The sequence below is a fragment of the Carcharhinus amblyrhynchos genome, unplaced genomic scaffold, assembly GCF_965287045.1.
Source record: "Carcharhinus amblyrhynchos unplaced genomic scaffold, sCarAmb.v2.hapA scaffold_37, whole genome shotgun sequence".
Taxonomy (NCBI): Eukaryota; Metazoa; Chordata; class Chondrichthyes; order Carcharhiniformes; family Carcharhinidae; genus Carcharhinus; species Carcharhinus amblyrhynchos.
Window position 1 is genome coordinate 964,287 of NW_027649778.1, and position 17,346 is coordinate 981,632.

Genomic DNA, 17,346 nt, shown 5'->3' on the forward strand with positions numbered 1-17,346 from the left:
GGAATATCAGGCAAGATCTTTCTTTCTTTTTATCTCAAGGGAATGGCAGTAAATAGAACATAGAACATTACAGCACAGTACAGGCCCTTAGGCCCTCAAAGTTGTGCCGAGCTATGTCCAATCCCAGGATCGAGCTATCCCATTCCCTATCATTCTGGTAAAGGCAGTGCAAAGTTCCTCCTGTGGGATGTTTGAGGTGAGGGATGCTGTCAGTGTCCCTGCTGATCTCACCTGTGGGAAGGGCACCCATCTCCAGCTCCTCAAAAACCGCCTTAGGGAACTGGAGCTGGAGCCGGATGAACTTCGGATCATTCGGGAGGCAGAGGTGATCAGAGATAAAACATCAGGGATTTGGAGACTCCGAGATATGAAAATAGATGGGTGACAGTGAGAGGGGCTGGGAGGAAGCAGCCAGTGTGGGGACCCCCTGCGGTTCCCCTCAGCAACAAGTATTCCACGTTGGACACTGTTGAGGGGAGGGGTGACCTACCAGTGGTAAACCAGAGTGACCGGACCTCCAGCACTGAGTCCGTCCCTGTGCCCCAGAAGGGAAGGGAGGAGAGCAGGAGAGCAATAGTAATTGAGGACACGATGGTTAGAGGGACAGAGAGGAGGTTCTGCGGCAGCAAAAGAGACTCACGGATGGTCTGATGCCTCCCAGATGCAAGAGTCCGTGATGTCCCGGATCGTGTTTTCAGGATCCTTAAGGGGGAGGGGATCAGTCACAGGTTGTGGTCACATCGGTACCAATGGTGTAGATAGAAGGAGGGATGGGGATTTAAAACAGGAATTTAGGGAGTTAGGATGGAAGCTGGGAGTCGGGACAAAGCATGTTGTCATCTCTGGTTTGTTGCTGGTGCCACGTGTTAGTGAGCTGAGGAACAGAGAGAGAGAGAGAGCAGATTAACCTGTGGCTGCAGGGATGGTGTCGGAGAGAGGGTTTCATTTACCTGGATAATTGGAGCACATTCTGGGGAAGGTGGGACCTGTACAAACAGGACGGTTTGTACCTGAACCAGAGGGGCACTAATATCCGGGGAGGGAAATTTGCATCGGCTCTTCGGGGGGGGCAGGGTTTACACTGAGGTTTAAACTGCTATTTGTGATTTTTATCAATGATTTGGAAGAGGGGGTGAAGGATGGGTCAATAAATTTGCTGATGACACCAAGATTGGTGGAGTAGTGGATGAGGTGGAGGGCTCTTGCAGGCTGTGAAGAGACATTGATAGGGTGCAGAGCTGGGCCGAAAAGTGGCAGATGGAGTTTAACCCTGATAAGTGTGAGGTGATTCATTTTAGTAGGACAAACTTGAATGTGGATTACAGGGTCAACGGCAGGGTTCTGAGGAATGTGGAGGAACAGAGAGATCTTGGGGTTCATATCCACAGATCCCTGAAGGTTGCCACTCAAGTTGATAGAGCCGTGAAGAAGGTTTATAGTGTGTTAGCGTTTAACAGGGAGTTTGAGTTTAAGAGCCGTGGGGTTATGCTGCAACTATACTGGACATTGGTGAGACCACATTTGGAATATTGTGTTCAGTTCTGGTCACCTCACTATAAGAAGGATGTGGAAGCATTGGAGAGAGTGCAGAGGGGATTTACCAGGATGCTGCCAGGTTTGGAGGGTAGGTCTTATGAGGAAAGGTTGAGGGAGCTGGGGCTTTTCCCTTTGGAGCGGAGGAGGATGAGAGGCAACTTAATAGAGGTTTATAAGATGACGAGGGGGATTGATAGAGTGGATGTGCAGAGACTATTCCCTCAGGTGGATGTAACTGTTACTAGGGGGCATAACTATAAGGTTCATGGTGGGAGATATAGGAGGGATGTCCGAGATAGATTCTTTACTCAGAGAGTGGTTGGGGTGTGGAATACACTGCCTGCTGTGATAGTGGAGTCGGACACTTTAGGAACTTTCAAGCGGTTATTGGATAGTCACATGGAGCACTCCAGAATGATAGGGAGTGGGATAGCTTGATCTTGGGATTGGACATAGCTCGGCACAACATTGAGGGCCGAGTGGCCTGTACTGTGCTGTAATGTTCTATGTTCTGTGTTGGCAATTCCACTGTTTCAGTTGTCATTTTCCACACCCCCTCCCCCACCCCTGTTACTCAGCAGTATTCAGACACCTCCTCTTCTCCTTAACTGAACCAGTGTCAATGTTACAATAAACATAACTACAACACAGAATGCTGGATAAACTCAGCAGGTCTGGTAGCATCTGTGGAGAGAGAAACAGAGTTAATGGTTCAAGTCCCTATGACTCTTTTACAGAGGGACTTGAAATGTTCATTCCGTTTCTCACTCCACAGATGTTGCCAGACCTGCTGAGTTTACAAAACACAGGAACATCGGAATTAGGAGCAGGAGTCAGCAAATCCAGCCCTTCAAGCCTGCTCCGCCATTCAATCAGATCATGGCTGATCTCCTCCTGGTCTCAAACCCACCTCCCCACCTGTTCCCCATGTCCCCTAATCCTTTTTTAAAATCAGGAATATATCTATCTCCCTCTTGAAACCCCATTCAATGATTCAGACTCCACCACGCTATGGGGGCAGTGAGTTCCACAAATTCACCCCCCCCTTGAGGAGTAACTCCTCCTCATCTCAGTATGAAATTTATCCCCTCTCAACCTATACCTATAACCTCTTGTTCGAGATTGCCCCATAAGAGGAACCATTTAGTCTATATTTACTCTATCAATTCCTTTTAGTATTTTAAATCCCTCGATCAGATCCCCCCCTCGCCCTTCCAAACTCCAGCGAGTACAAGCCTAAGCATCTTCTGTTTTAAGGTAAGATTTCCAGCTTCCGAGAGATGTTGCTTTTATTTCTTTACTCGCGCTACTTTGCTGAGATCAGTATCCTTGAAAAGACCAAGTTATTATGCTCGTAACATGTTAAACGGATAGATTTTTGTGCTATCATATCGTTAGAGTCAATACAGCTAATTAAACTTCACCTGCTTTCTAAAAATACATCTGGTATTTCTCCAGAACTAACTGGCAATTCGAATGTAAATTAGATGATCGCAATCAATTTTAACTGAAACTGTGAGATGCCCAACAAGGATTATCATCATTCTGTTAGTGATTTGAACCCAAGGCTGCTTGTGGTGGCAGAGGGAGAGGTTTAATTTGAAGCTAGCACCTGTACTGGTCCAGTCTGTGCCCAGATCTCCGGAGGTGGTCAGTTTTGGCAGCTGCCACCTATATTTCTATTACTCACTGGTGTGAAATGTCACCGAGGAAATGTCAGCATGGGGGTCTGCAGTCACTCTATCCAGACAGACAGAAGCTTTTCCACAAAGAGGGGCTGTTTGCTTTCTCCAGTCTGTGTTCACAGCCATAGAGGTTTACAGCATGGAAACAGGCCCTTCAGCCCAACTTGTCCATGCCGTGTGGTTTTTACTACTGAGCAAGTCCCAATTGCCCGTATTTGGCCCATATCCCTCTATACCCATCTTACCCATGCAATTGTCTAAATGCTTTTTAAAAGACAAAATTGTACCCGCATCTACTACTACCTCTGGCAGCTCATTCCAGAGGTGGTGAGTGGTGAACTCACTCACCACTGTCTGTACGGAAAAATTCCCCCTCTGGACCCTTTTGTATCTCTCCTCTCTCATCTTAAATGTATGCCCTCTAGTTTTAGACTCCCCTACCTTTGGGAAACAAATATTGACTATCTACTTTGTCTATACCCCTCATTATCACCCTAAGCTTCTACGCTCCCAGTCTATCCAGCCTCTCCTGATAACAAGTCCTTGTAAATCTTTTCTGCACTCTTTCTAGTTTAATCCTTTCTATAATAGGGTGACCAGAATGGTACACAGTAAGTGTACAGGAGTAATTTTTGGTTTCTGCCTGATGTGAGCAGGTAGAGATAATTAATCTGAAGCTGCACCTTTCTGATAAAACATCTGGATATTGGGTTGGAAAGAGGCCATTAGGCCCACTTTGCTGATTTGTGAAATTGAGCTCGATGAGGGTGTCAAGGGGTTTGGCGTTGATAGAGCGTTGAAGCTGGGTTAACCTAACCTACACATCTTTCGACTGTGGGAGGAAACCCACGCAGACATGGGGAGAATGTGCAAACTCCGCACAGACAGTGACCCAAGCCGGGAATTGAACCCAGGTCCCTGGATCTGTGAAGCAGCACCGCTAACCCACGGCGCCACTCTTAATATTGGACGGCATTTGCCTCATTAATGTAAAAGTGTTGCGTAAGATTTACTTTTGAACATTTTTTAATTTCAGCAAATGAGAAGTCACACTAAGGATGGGGAAACCCTTTGCACTTTCCACATCATGTTTCATTGCTAAAAGCCCAAGAGCAAGTCCATTAGAACTTAGAAAAACATCAATTACTTAAAATAAACTTGAAAAATGGCAATTTTACAAATGTAAAATACTTTACATTAAATAAATGGATATGTAAGGTAATAGAGTTTTTAATAATTTAAATGTTCCATTCCCTGATAAATGTATTTTAATAATTTACTTACAGAAGACTAGTTAAACTCACATGAAATTATGGGTGAGAGCAGAGACCAGTGTAGTGGTGGGTTAGGAGTGGGCTGTTATTGGACAAGGGGACAAACTATTCCCACATTAAAGTTATGCATTATATCCTTATGTTTACATTCTATATTCCAGAGTCGCATTTACAGTGCGGAATGTATCATTAATTTCACCCCAGTTGTGATGCTGCAGTGTCTCCAATGGTGGGAGGATGTAATTACGGTATGGGAAGTTTACATGAGGAACCTTTATTATGAATGTGGACATCAGAATTTTTAACATCAAATTCATAGAAGATGCAGGAACTTTTAAAAATATATTATTCATCCGTAATGATGGATCACGCATGGTTTAACTTGCATTAAACTGGAAGATTCACTCTTTTTTAAGGACAGAAGCATTACTCTAAGTAACACTCCATTCATTAATCTGTCTCTAATCTGGATCTATCTCGCTTTCGTCTTCAAGGTTTCAGATGTTATAAATACAGGCATGATGACATCAATCAGAGGCTAATTGGATCTTCAGATAGGTCAAAAGAGCGTTTCCCACCATTAAGATTTTCCATTTGAATGCAATCCACATAACCTGCACATCTTTGGACACTAAGGGGCAATTTAGCACGGCCAATCCACCTAACCTACACATCTTTGGACACTAAGGGACAATTTAGCATGGCCAATCCCCCTAACCTACACATCTTTGGACACTAAGGGGCAATTTAGCACGGCCAATCCACCTAACCTACACATCTTTGGACACTAAGGGACAATTTAGCATGGACAATCCCCCTAACCTGGACTGTGGGAGGAAACCAGAGCACACAGAGGAAACCAACACAGTCACAAAGAGAATGTGCAAACTCCACATAGACAGTCACTTGAGGCAGGAATTCCTAGCTCCCTGGTACTTTGAGGCAGGAGCACAAACCACTGTGCCACCGTGCTGCCATCAGACTTTTGAATGGATTTACCTTATATTAAGCCGATCTTTCTCTACAGCCTAGCTATGACTATAACACTATATTCTGCACCACCTCCTTCCCTTCTCCCCTATGTACTCTATGAATGGTATGCTTTGTCTTTATAGTGTGCAAGGAATAATACTTTTCACTCTATCCCAGTACATGTGACAACAATAAATCAAATCAAATCAAGTCATAGAATCATAAAATCCCTAAACACAGAAGGAGGCCATTCAGCCCATCAAGCCTCCTCTGACAACAATCCCACCCAGGTTGTATCTCCAGAATGCCACGTATTTATCCTGCTAGTCATCTGAGAAATAATCTGCCTGGTATTCATCACTGCCTTTCAACCAATGGATATATTTTAGTGTCGACAAACATGGTCATCTCTTTGTGTGCAGTAAGATCCCACAAACCATCTGGTCCACTCATGTCCTTTAGGGAAGGAAATCTGCTGTCCTTACCCTGGTCTGGCCTACACGTGACTCCAGAGCCACAGCAACGTGGTTGACTCTCAACTGCCCTCTGCACAAGGGCAACTAGGGATGGGTAATAAATACTGGCCAACCAGCGGAGCCCATGCCCCGTGAATGAATATAAAAAAACCCGAATGAACAGCTCTAACCCTTGATTGGTTATGGCTGAGGGGGGAACGTTAGCCAGGATACTGGGAGAATTTCATGCTTTATAAATAATGCCGATGATCCGCTTGAGTGGACAGAAAGTGTCTGCCAATAGCAGGAGAACTGACTGCTTTTTGTGACAGCACAAAGTGCTGAGAGATTCTTAAATCCTGCTCTTGTCCAAACACTGCACCACTGCAAAGTGGACAAGGAACCTGGACTCCTTCTGCGCTGCATGGCTGTGCTCAGTGCCAGGTTGAGGCATCATTTTAATGCCCCAATTACATGTTGCATGGAAATAGTTTCTGCCACAACTTCAACAGGTACCTATTATGCAAAATAACCACAGGCAAATTGGCCACACAAAATAACACTTAATTGAAGGTAGGATTAGAAATATTATCATTTATTCCACATGAAGCGGAAGTAATTTGTACCATTCACGAAATACAGGTTGAGGTAAGCTCAGCTGGGGTCATTTTTAATGTTGCGATGTCAAAATGAGTGAATCACTTAATTGTTCGTTATAATCAATTATAAGCAAATTCTTAAAAGAGATTTTAAAATAAGTCTGTTTGGATTGCTGCCCGTGGTGAATGTTGAATAGCACAGTGCAAGGGAAAAGCTTTCTAATGAGTCTGCACAAAATGCTGAAAAACCGACCATGGCTCCATTCCAGGTAGAGCTATAGCTGCCAGGAACCTTAACCATTGGAACGCTGCACAGTGGGAGTGGATAGGAAAGGAGTTTGATCCATTGAGATTCCAAGTTAAATATATTTATCTGGGGCTTCCTTTAAATTTAGGTCACAGAAAAAAGTGTCCTTTCAAACAAAAGATTAGAAAAGAACCATTTGTTATATTTTCCACTTTGCAAAAGTCTGTGAAAATGTTCTGAAGAGTATTTTTTTTTTCGTCGTCCTTTAATCAATTCAATTCACAGCTATCGGACCATGACCTGGAACGGAAGAAATCAGCAAAATAACTGAAAGACTCAGGCACAGAATCTTGCCAAGAACCTGTAATAAAATCTCAGAGGCAGAAGTCTCTTCAGCATAATCCCCTCATTTACAAGTCCGACAACTGCATACAGAGTGCTTCCCAGTTAGCAGTCTACACTGGAGGCCAGATTTTACTATCAAGTTGTGCCCATTTCCGGATGCGAAAACTTGGTAAAATTAGATGTGAGGCGAGTAATGCGATCTGCGCCCGCCTCCACGCTGGTTCCCCCCGGGGCAGCACGCTGGCACAATGGTTAGTACTGCTACCTCACATCACAGCAAGAAGTCTCACAACACCAGGTTAAAGTCCAACAGGTTTAATTGGCAGCACGAGCTTTCAGAGCCTCAAGTTCCTTCTTCAGATGAGTGAGAACTCGTGTTCACAGACAGGGCATACTTATAAATTGAGTTTGTGTCTTTATATGCCCTGTTTGTGAGCACCAGTTCTCACTCACCTGATGAAGGAGCAGTGCTCTGAAAGCTAGTGCTGCCAAATAAACCTGTTGGACTTTAACCTGGTGTTGTGAGACTCCTTACTGTGCTTACCTCAGTCCAACACCGACATCTCCACATCACCTCACAGGGACCTGGGTTCGATTCGCAGCTTGGGTCACTGCCTGTACGGAGTCTGCACATTCTCCTCCGGGTGCTCTGGTTTCCTCCCGCAGTCTGAAAGACGTGCTGGTTAGGGTGCATTGACCTGAACAGACGCCGGAGCGTGGTGACAAGGGGGATTTCACAGTCACTTCATTGCAGTGTTAATGTAAGCCTTACTTGTGACTAATGAATAAACTTTAACTTTACCAAAGCCCAAAAATGGCTGCGATTGGGACCGCGCTCAAAACATGTGCAAAGCTATTCAAATGTATTTGCATGCATTTAAATTGACTTAATGGACATACCGGCACCTCCCCCTTTACCACCGTGTTCACCCATCCAGAATTGGCATGAAACACACATGCCCCACAAAAGTCCGATTTGGGCGTTCCAGTTAGTGAAGAGGTAAGTGCTTAGCATCTGACGGCTCTCTGCCCGAGATCGGGGTGGGGGGGGGAGGGGGGGGGGAGGGTGGGGGGGGGGGGGTGGGATGGTCCGCTGCCACGCTCCCTGACATCAGTGAGGGGAAAGGGGGTCCGCTGCCACTATGTTAAAATTGGTGAGGGGGGGAAGGGGGCAGGGGCCCACAATTGGTCTGGGTGGTGGAGGTGGGGGGGGATATATGGGTCAGTAATGTTGTAGGGGTGGGGAAATGCCTGTGGCGGCCGGGGGGCGGGGGGAGGCATTATCCAGCCTGGGAACGATGTGGCAGGGGAACCACATTCTAACTTTTTTTTCTGCCCATGAGCAGTTAGAGACACCAATCGGAGCTGCAGGATTTTGGGCGTAAGTTTGCAGACGACACAAAGGTTGATGGATTTGCAGACAGCAATGAGGACCATCAGAGCATACAGCAGGATATAGATCAGTTGGAGATTTGGACAGAGGGGTGGCAGATGGAGTTTAATCTGGACAAATGTGAGGTAATGCATTTTGGAAGGTCTAATACAGATAGGCAATGTACAGTAAATGGCAGAACCCTTAAGAGTATTGATAGACAGAGGGATCTGGGTGTACAGATACACAAGTCACTGAAATTGGCAATGCAGGTGGAGAAGGTAGTCAAGAAGGCATACAGCATACTTGCCTTCATCGGCCGGGGCATTGAGTTTAAAAATTGGCAAGTCATGTTGCAGCTTTATAGAACCTTAGTGAGGCCGCACTTGGAATATAGTGTTCAATTCTGGTCACCACACTACCAGAAGGATGTGGAGGCTTTGGAGAGGGGACAGAAAAGATTTACCAGGATGTTGCCTGGTGTGGAGGGCATTAGCTATGAGGAGAGGTCGGAGAAACTTTGTTCTCATTGGATCGACGGAGGTTGAGGGGCGACCTGAAAGGAGCCTACAAGATTATGAGAGGTGTGGACAAAGTGGATAGTCAGAAGCTTTTTCCCAGGGTGGAAGAGTCAATTACTACGGGACAAAGGTTCAAGGTGCGAGGGGCAAGGTTTATAGGAGATGTATGCGGTAGATTTTTTACACAGAGAGTAGTGGGTGCCTGGAACTCGCTGCCGGGGGAGGTAGTGGAAACGGATACGGGAGTGACTTTTAAGGGGCATCTGGATAAATACATGAATGGGATGGGAATAGAGGAATATGGTCCCCGAAAGAGTAGGGGGTTTTAATTCAGTCGAGCAGCATGGTTGGTACAGGCTTGGAGGGGCCGAAGGGCCTGTTCCTGTGCTGGAATTTTTTTTGCTGTTTGATTACAATGTGACTCACTGGTTTTCATATCTTTCCTCACTCCACACCAAATTTCAAAATAAATAATTAGGAACCTCCTCTCCAAGTTACCCTTCTGGGTTTTGGGATAACCTCGCGTCTGACAATCTTCTATAGAAATGTGCACAACTGATCAAATACTGGGAAGAATTATTGGGTGAATTTCAGATGAGTTTTGGAATAAATATTCCAATACCTTCAGGTTTCTGTGTGAATAGAGAGTAAGTGAGACTCATATTTATACAGAAATGCACCAGCACTCTGAAGAGCATCTCAAACAGGTTTCAAGTGGAATAAATTGAGAAGCACGGAGACATTTTTTGGGAAAAACATCAGCTGAAAGTGGCAGATTGGAACGATGCATAGTATTGTGGCCTCATTATATAACAGGTTGTAGAATATATCACAATCAGGGGGAGGTCTCAAACACGACGTGTTGTGGGGAGGGTTCTGAGAGTGGAAGGTGATTCCAGGGCTAATTGTGGGAGGTGCTGCACGCTTGCGAGGTCAGTGAGCTGTTCCGATCTGTCACAACTCCACCTCACTCTCCAATTTCAGGACATGTCCAGTGCAATGCCCATGTTGAGCAGTGTGGCTATAACTGATGGAGTAAGTGAGGGTGAGGATACTGCAGCAGGCAAACATCAGGGAGAGCAGCAGCAGTGAGAGGACATTACAGCATCAATTATACAAAATCAGGAGGGCCGCTGGTCTGGAGGAGCAGCAATGGTGCCTCATTGGAAAGGCAAACAGTCTGCATGGACAGAACTGATCTTCACCAAGCTGCTTCGAGAGCTTTCTATTTAAAATGAGGTGTACAGCATTGGTCAGGTAGGTCATTTTCTCCATGTCAGAGATGTTTAAGACCAGGGGGTATCGGGTCAAGATGAGAGGTCAACAGTTTAGAGGGGATCTGAGGGTGTGCAGCAGAACAAGAAAACTGCTGCAGCAAATCACGTGCAAATTAACTTGGGATCAATCGCCAAGAATTTCCATAATGTGAGGAGCAGGAATGAGGCCGCACCAACGTGTGGCGTCAAAGTCAAAAACCTTTCTTCCTACTGAGAGAGAATTTCCTGCTATTCTTTGAATGATAGAATGTAATCCTTAACATCTACCATCACTTGGCCTGGGCTTGCAAAATCCTTCTAACTGTCCTTGCTGGAGACAATTCACACCTCTTTAACCTGTGCTTAACCCTCTCTCCACTCGCACTGCCTGCACCTGTAAAAGGCTTGATTACCTGTAAAGACTCACATTCCAACCGTTATCTCCCAATTGTGTCTGTGTCTATAAATGCCGTGTTTGTGAACCCACCTCTCCACTCACCTGATGAAGGAGCAGCGCTCCGAAAGCTCCAAATAAACCCTGCTGGACGTTAACCTGCTGTTGTGAGACTTCTTACTAGAGCCACCAAAACAGTCAGCTCTCATTTCCCTCAGCTTTATTCCTTCTGAAAATTGGTGTCAGGTTATGATTGATCCTGGCAGGTCTGTATTTATTATCCACCCCCATATACCCCTAAAAATAGTACTTATAAGAACATAAGAACTAGGAGCAGGAATAGGCCATCTGGCCCCTCGCGCCTGCTCCACCATTCAATAAGATCATGGCTGATCTTTCTGTGGACTTGGGTATTTGCCACTTTTCAAAATTATTGGGCTTTACAGCTGAGTAAACATTACTTCAGAGAACATTAAGTGTAAAGTGCGGAGCCACGTGTCATGATAAGCTTCATTCGTCATCCAGTTGGATTTGGACAATATTCTGGCAGCTTGTTCAGTCACCATTTACAATCCAGAAATTATCCTAAATGCCACCATTCACAACAGAATGGTGAGTTTCTGACCAGAGAGACAGGGTAGGCTGGGTTTGTTTTCTCTGGAGCAGAGGAAGCTGAGGGGCGATCTGATAGAGGTCTACAAAATTATCAGAGGCAATCATAGGGTGGATTGTAAGAATCTTTTCCCCATGTCCGAGGCGTCTAAAGCCAGAGGATATAGGGTTAAGGTGAGAGGTCAGTGGTTTCAAGGGGATCTGAAGAAAAATTTTTTAACACCAGGACTGGTGGAAATATGGAACATGCTGTCTGAGGTGGTGCTGGAGGCAGGGATTCTCATGATATTTAATCTGGACGAATGCTTAAGTCACCAAGGCCCAGCAGCTATGGACCGAGCCCTGGTAAATGGTATTAGTATGGATTGGTATTTGATGGTCGACATAGAGATGGTGGGCTGAAGGGCCTGTTTCTGTGCTGCAATGCTACATCACAATGCAGACACAATAACAGCGGCCGTGTCTGATACAGCTAGCTGTTACTGACCTTTTTACTAAAAGCATTATGCAATACAGCACCTAAATCACAAAGACCTAATTCTGAGTCAGTTTCTCTCAGCTGGGGAAACAGCAGGGGTATTATGATCAGCCTGAATGCCACTGGGTTAAGGAAGGGAGAACAACATCAGCCAGAGGTTCCATGCTCTCCCCTGTACCTCCTGCTGGAAATCAATGGCTGTCCATGCTGGATAAGAATTGGCTTTTGACCCAGATCTGATATTCCCCATGATTAAAGGGGTTTAGGAAATCGTCATCAAGACTCTTGAGTGAAGGGTATCCCAGCAAAACCCAGCATTTTCAGGCTATGAAGACAAGAAACCTTTTGTTTCACCGTACCCTGATCCACAATAAAAGGTTGCTGCTACCTAAGTGTGGGAGCACTGAGGGACAGGACAGAGAACCATAACATACCAGACACAGACAAGTGATGCAGATGAAACACTGTTGAAAAACACAAGATGTGACCAATTGTCTTTTTTCCTTCACTCCACATTAACTCTGCTTATATACACATTTTATTATTAATCCATGGGACATGGGCATCACTGGCTTGGCCAGTATTTATTGCCCATCCCTGGTTGCCCTTGGAGGGCAGTTAAGAATCAGCCACATTGCTGTGGTAAGGATGGTAAGATAAGGGATTTCCCTAAAGGACATTAGTGAACCAGTTGGGTTTTTCCAACAATAAACAATGGTTTCATGGTCATCAGTAGATTCTTAATTCCAGATATTTTTTACTGAATTCAAATTCCGCCCCCTGCCGTGGTGGGATTTGACGAACCCAGGTCCCCATTAGCTGAGTTTCTGGGTTAATAATCTAATATCGCTAGGCCATCACCAACCCTAAAGCAAAATGAATAGGTTGGAGGTTTGGGATTTTACTGAGTACTCCTCGAAGAATGGAAGTGAGAAACAGTATCATTTAAGAAGAAAACCTCTTCTCTTCCTCCCCCTGAATGGGGCATTTGTTAGTCTTTCCCTTACCTCAGCCAAAAATGGGATCATTGACAAAGTGTCTAACCACAGAGGGGGCATCACAGCCACATCTGATCCCAAATCAATCTGATAGCCAAACAGACAACATTTCCAGTAGAGGTGACTGGGTATCAATCAAGAATAGGATCGCTGACCAATTATCACCCTCTATAGGGGCAGTACAGTGGCACAGTAATTAGCATGGTAGCACAGTGGTTAGCATGGTGGTGCAGTGGTTAGCACAGCTGCCTCACAGCGCCAGGAACCCAGATTCAATTCCACCCTTGGATGATCGTCTGTGTGGAGTTTGCATGTTCTCCCCGTGTCTGTGTGGATTTCCTCCAGGTTCCCTCCTACACGCCAAAGATGTGCAGGTTAGGTGGATCGACCATGCTAAGTTGCCCCTTAGTGTCCAAAGATGTGTAAGTTAGGGGAGATTAGTGGGGTAAATAAATGGGATTAGGGGCGGGGGCCTGGGTAAGATGCTCTCCTGGAGGGTTAGTGCAGGCTTGATGGGCCGAATGGCTTCTTCTGCACTGTGGGGATTCTATGAAAGCCCACAGCCACTGTGATCAATTATATTGACCCTTCCACTGTCCCAAGTGAGGTCTGTTCAATGTCCTCTTGCGGTTGCCATGGATCTGCACTCCACTCTGCAATGTGATTACCTGCCCATTTCACAGGGTTGAGTGGACACATCACCCCTGCAACATGAACCAAAATGTTTCATTAGAAAATAGGTGGAACTTCAGTCAGGCTCAGTTTGAGCTAAAGATGTTCTTACTTGCTGTGAGCTTCCTTCTGTTTTTAAACAATCTGTTTGCCTTTTTTTTTCCATCCTAAGCTGCCTGCTGTTATTGTTTCCTTGCTGCTTTTTTCAGCAAAAATGCTCTTTTTTTAAATAAAATTCCCGACTTCTCATCTTTTCTGTCAAGAAGTTAATAAAATATCTAAAAACGGCAGATGGCATTTGTATTTTTTTATCCATTCATGGGACATGGCTTGGCCATTATTTATTAACCAGCCATTATCTTGTACATTGAGTTTGTGTCTTTATATTCCCTGTTTGTGAACAGAACTCCCATTCACATGATGAAGGGGCAGCACTCCGAATGCTTGTGGCTTGTGCTACCAAGTAAACCTGTTGGGCTTTAAGCTGGTGTTGTGAGACTTCTCACTGTGCCCACCCCAGTCCAAATGCTGGCATCTCCACATCATTACTTATTGCCCATCCCTAGTTGCCCGTCGAGAAGGTGGTGGTGAGCTGCCTTCTTGAATTGCTACAGTCCACGTGCTGTGGGTTGACCCACAATGCCATGAGGTAAACTCAGGATGCCCCAAGTCCCTTTTCAAATGGAGTTTATTGGCTGCGGTGTCATACCCTGTCCTATCATGTTAGAAAGAACAAAGAATATTACAGAACAGGAACAGGCCCTTCGGCCCCTCCTAGCCTGCACCAACCATACTGCCCGACTGAACTAAAACCCCTACCCTTCCGGGGCCATATCCCTCTATTCCCATCCTGTACAGGTATTTGTCAAAATGCCCCTTAAAAGTCACTATTATATCCGCCCCCACTATCTCCCCAGCAACGAGTTCCAGGCACCCACCACCTTCTGTGTAAACAATCTGCCTCGTACATCTCTGTCAAACCTTGCCCCTCACATCTTAAATCTATGCCCCCTAAGAATTGACTCTTCCACCCTGGGAAATAGCTTCTGACTATCCACTCTGTACATGCCTCTCATAATCTTGTAGACTTCTATTAGGTCTCCCCTCAACCTCTGTTATTCCAGTGAGAACAAACCAAGTTTCTCCAACCTCTCCTCGTAGCTAATGCCCTCCACGCCTGGCAACATCCCGGTAAATCTTTTCTGTACCCTCTCCAAAGCCTCCACATCCTTCTGGTAGTGTGGCGACCAGAATTGAACACTATATTCCATGTGTGGCCTAACTAAGGTTCTATAAAGATGCAACATGACTTGCCAATTTTTAAACTCAGTGCCCCAGCCAATGAAGGCAAGCATGCCGTATGCCTTCTTGACTACCTTCTCCATCTGCATTGCTACTTTCAGTGACCTGTGTACCTGTACACCCAGGTCCCTCTGCCTATCAATATTCTTCAGGGTTCTACCATTTACTGTATATTTCCTATCTGTAATAGACCTTCCAAAATGCATTTCCTCACATTCATCCAGATTAAACTCCATCTGCCATCTCTCCGCCCAAGTCTCCAACTGATCTATATCCTAACATGCGATGTAATGTAATAATTGTTACAAGGTAGGGGCTGTAGCTGTTCATTTGAACATTGCAGGGTAATTGATATCAGTGCTCTTGGCAGAGGAGTGAATGTTGACCAAGGCACCAGAACTACTTTAATCTTCTTCAAATAATTCCATGAGATTTTTTTTAGATCAAGAAAGTAGATAGGACCTTGGCTGAACATCAGGTGAAAGACAGCAGATGGGGATTTCCAGCCCTTTCCCCCGGTGGGGTCTTCCAGTCCTGCTGACTCCCATGATGTCTCACAGTGAGTTCCCCAGCAGTGAATCAGGCAAGTCATCACAGACATCGATGGGACCAGAAGACCTTCCCAGGTGGCCAATGGCAAGCCATGTCCACTGTCGGAGAGGACACTGGGGTAGGGTGGGAGGGAGAGGGGAGAAGACGGGGGTGGTTGTGGGAGGAGTGACATGGGTGGTGGAAATCCCCAACCAGCATCTCAAACAGTGCTGCACCCTCTGAATGCTGGGCTGGACTGGGTGTTCTGATGTCACTGAATCAGAAGATTGTGGATTAAAGTCCCCCCTCCGGGATGAGTACATTACACCCAGACTGCCAGCTTTTGAAAAGTAGGGAGATGTCATAGAGTCACAGAGATTTACAGCATAGAAACAGGCCCAACTTGTCCATGCCATCCATTGTTTTAAACTCCTAAGCTAATCCCAATTGCCCACATTTGGCCCATATCCCTCTATACCCATCTTACCCATGTAACTATCTAAATGCTTTTTAAAAGACAAAATTGTACCCAGCTCTACTACTGCCTCTGGCAGCTTGTTCCAGACACTCACCACCCTCTGTGTGAAAAAATTGCCCCTCTGGACACTTTCGTATCTCTGCTCCCTCACCTTAAATCTATGCCTTCTAGTTTTAGACTCTCCTACCTTTGGGAAAAGATATTGACTATCTAGCTGATCTGTGCCTCTCATTATTTTATAGACCTCTAAAAGATCACTCATCAGTTTCTTACGCTCCAGAGAAAAATGTAATGAAGTAATGCACATTGACATCTCCCAAAGTGCCTGACATCCAATGGAACTGCCGTTATAGAGGCAAACAGTAATCAGTTCACATAAAGCAATGATGTGGAGATGCCAGTGTTGGGGTGGGCACAGTAAGAAGTCTCATAAGACCAGGTTGAAGTCCAATGGGTTTATTTGGAATCACTAGCTTTCGGAGTGCAGCTCTTTCTCAGGTGAGTCACGCTCTGAAAGCTCATAATTCCAAAAAAACCCGCTGGGAATTAATCTGGTGTTGTGAGATTTCATACATAGAGCAATAGCATCTGACAAATGATAAAATAATTCTCAGTGAATCCATTTTTTTTGCTGGCTTTGGTTTAGGGAGGAATATTGACCTGGAAAGTTCTTCAAATAATAGAATGCATCTTTAACATCCTCTGTAGATCAGGTCACATCATAATCTCCCTCTCAGCTGCTCACATCCTCTTCCTCCATATAAGGAAGGATGGCCTTGAAAAGGATCCAGAGGAAGTTCACAAGAATGATCCCTGGAATGAAGAGCTTGTTGTATGAGGAATGGGTTGAGGACTCTGGGTCTGTACTCGTTGGAGTTTAGAAGGATGAGGGGGGATCTTATTGAAACTTACAGGATACTGCGAGGCCTGGTTAGAGTGGACGTGGAGAGGATGTTTCTACTAGTAGAAAAAACTAGAACCAGAGGCACAACCTCAGGCTAAAGTGACGATCCTTTAAAACAGAGATGAGGAGGAATTTCTTCAGCCAGAGAGTGGGGAATCTGTGGAACTCTTTGCCACAGAAGGCTGTGGAAGCCAGGTCACTGTGTGTCTTCAAGACAGGGTTAGATAGGTTCTCGATTAATAAGGGGATCAGGGTTATGGGAAAAGGCAGGAGAATGAGGATGAGAAACACATTAGCCATGATTGAGCCTCCTCCACCATTCAATGGGCCGAATGGCCTATAATTCTGCTCCTATGTCTTATGGTCTTATGTACCGAGAACTGAATACTACTCAATTTCTTCAAATTCCAATTTTCTTCCTCCTGCTGCTAAAGAGCTGGAAATCGGTGGCTGCTGTCTGTATCCAATGAGGATTGACAAGCGATCCAATCATTGGAAATTACGACTGTATATCACACCATTCTCACTCAACAACTTGGCTGGCTTGCCTTCCCAGGAGGAGAGCAAAAATAAGAACTGGGCTTCAGACATCAGTCTAATGCATGATGGGGAGCAGAATTTGGCCAGGTGGATTCTATAAAGACTGGGCTATCTGAGGAAGTGCTGCCAAGAGCCATTCTAAATATATGTTGGAGGGGAACAGGGCTGAGCAGTG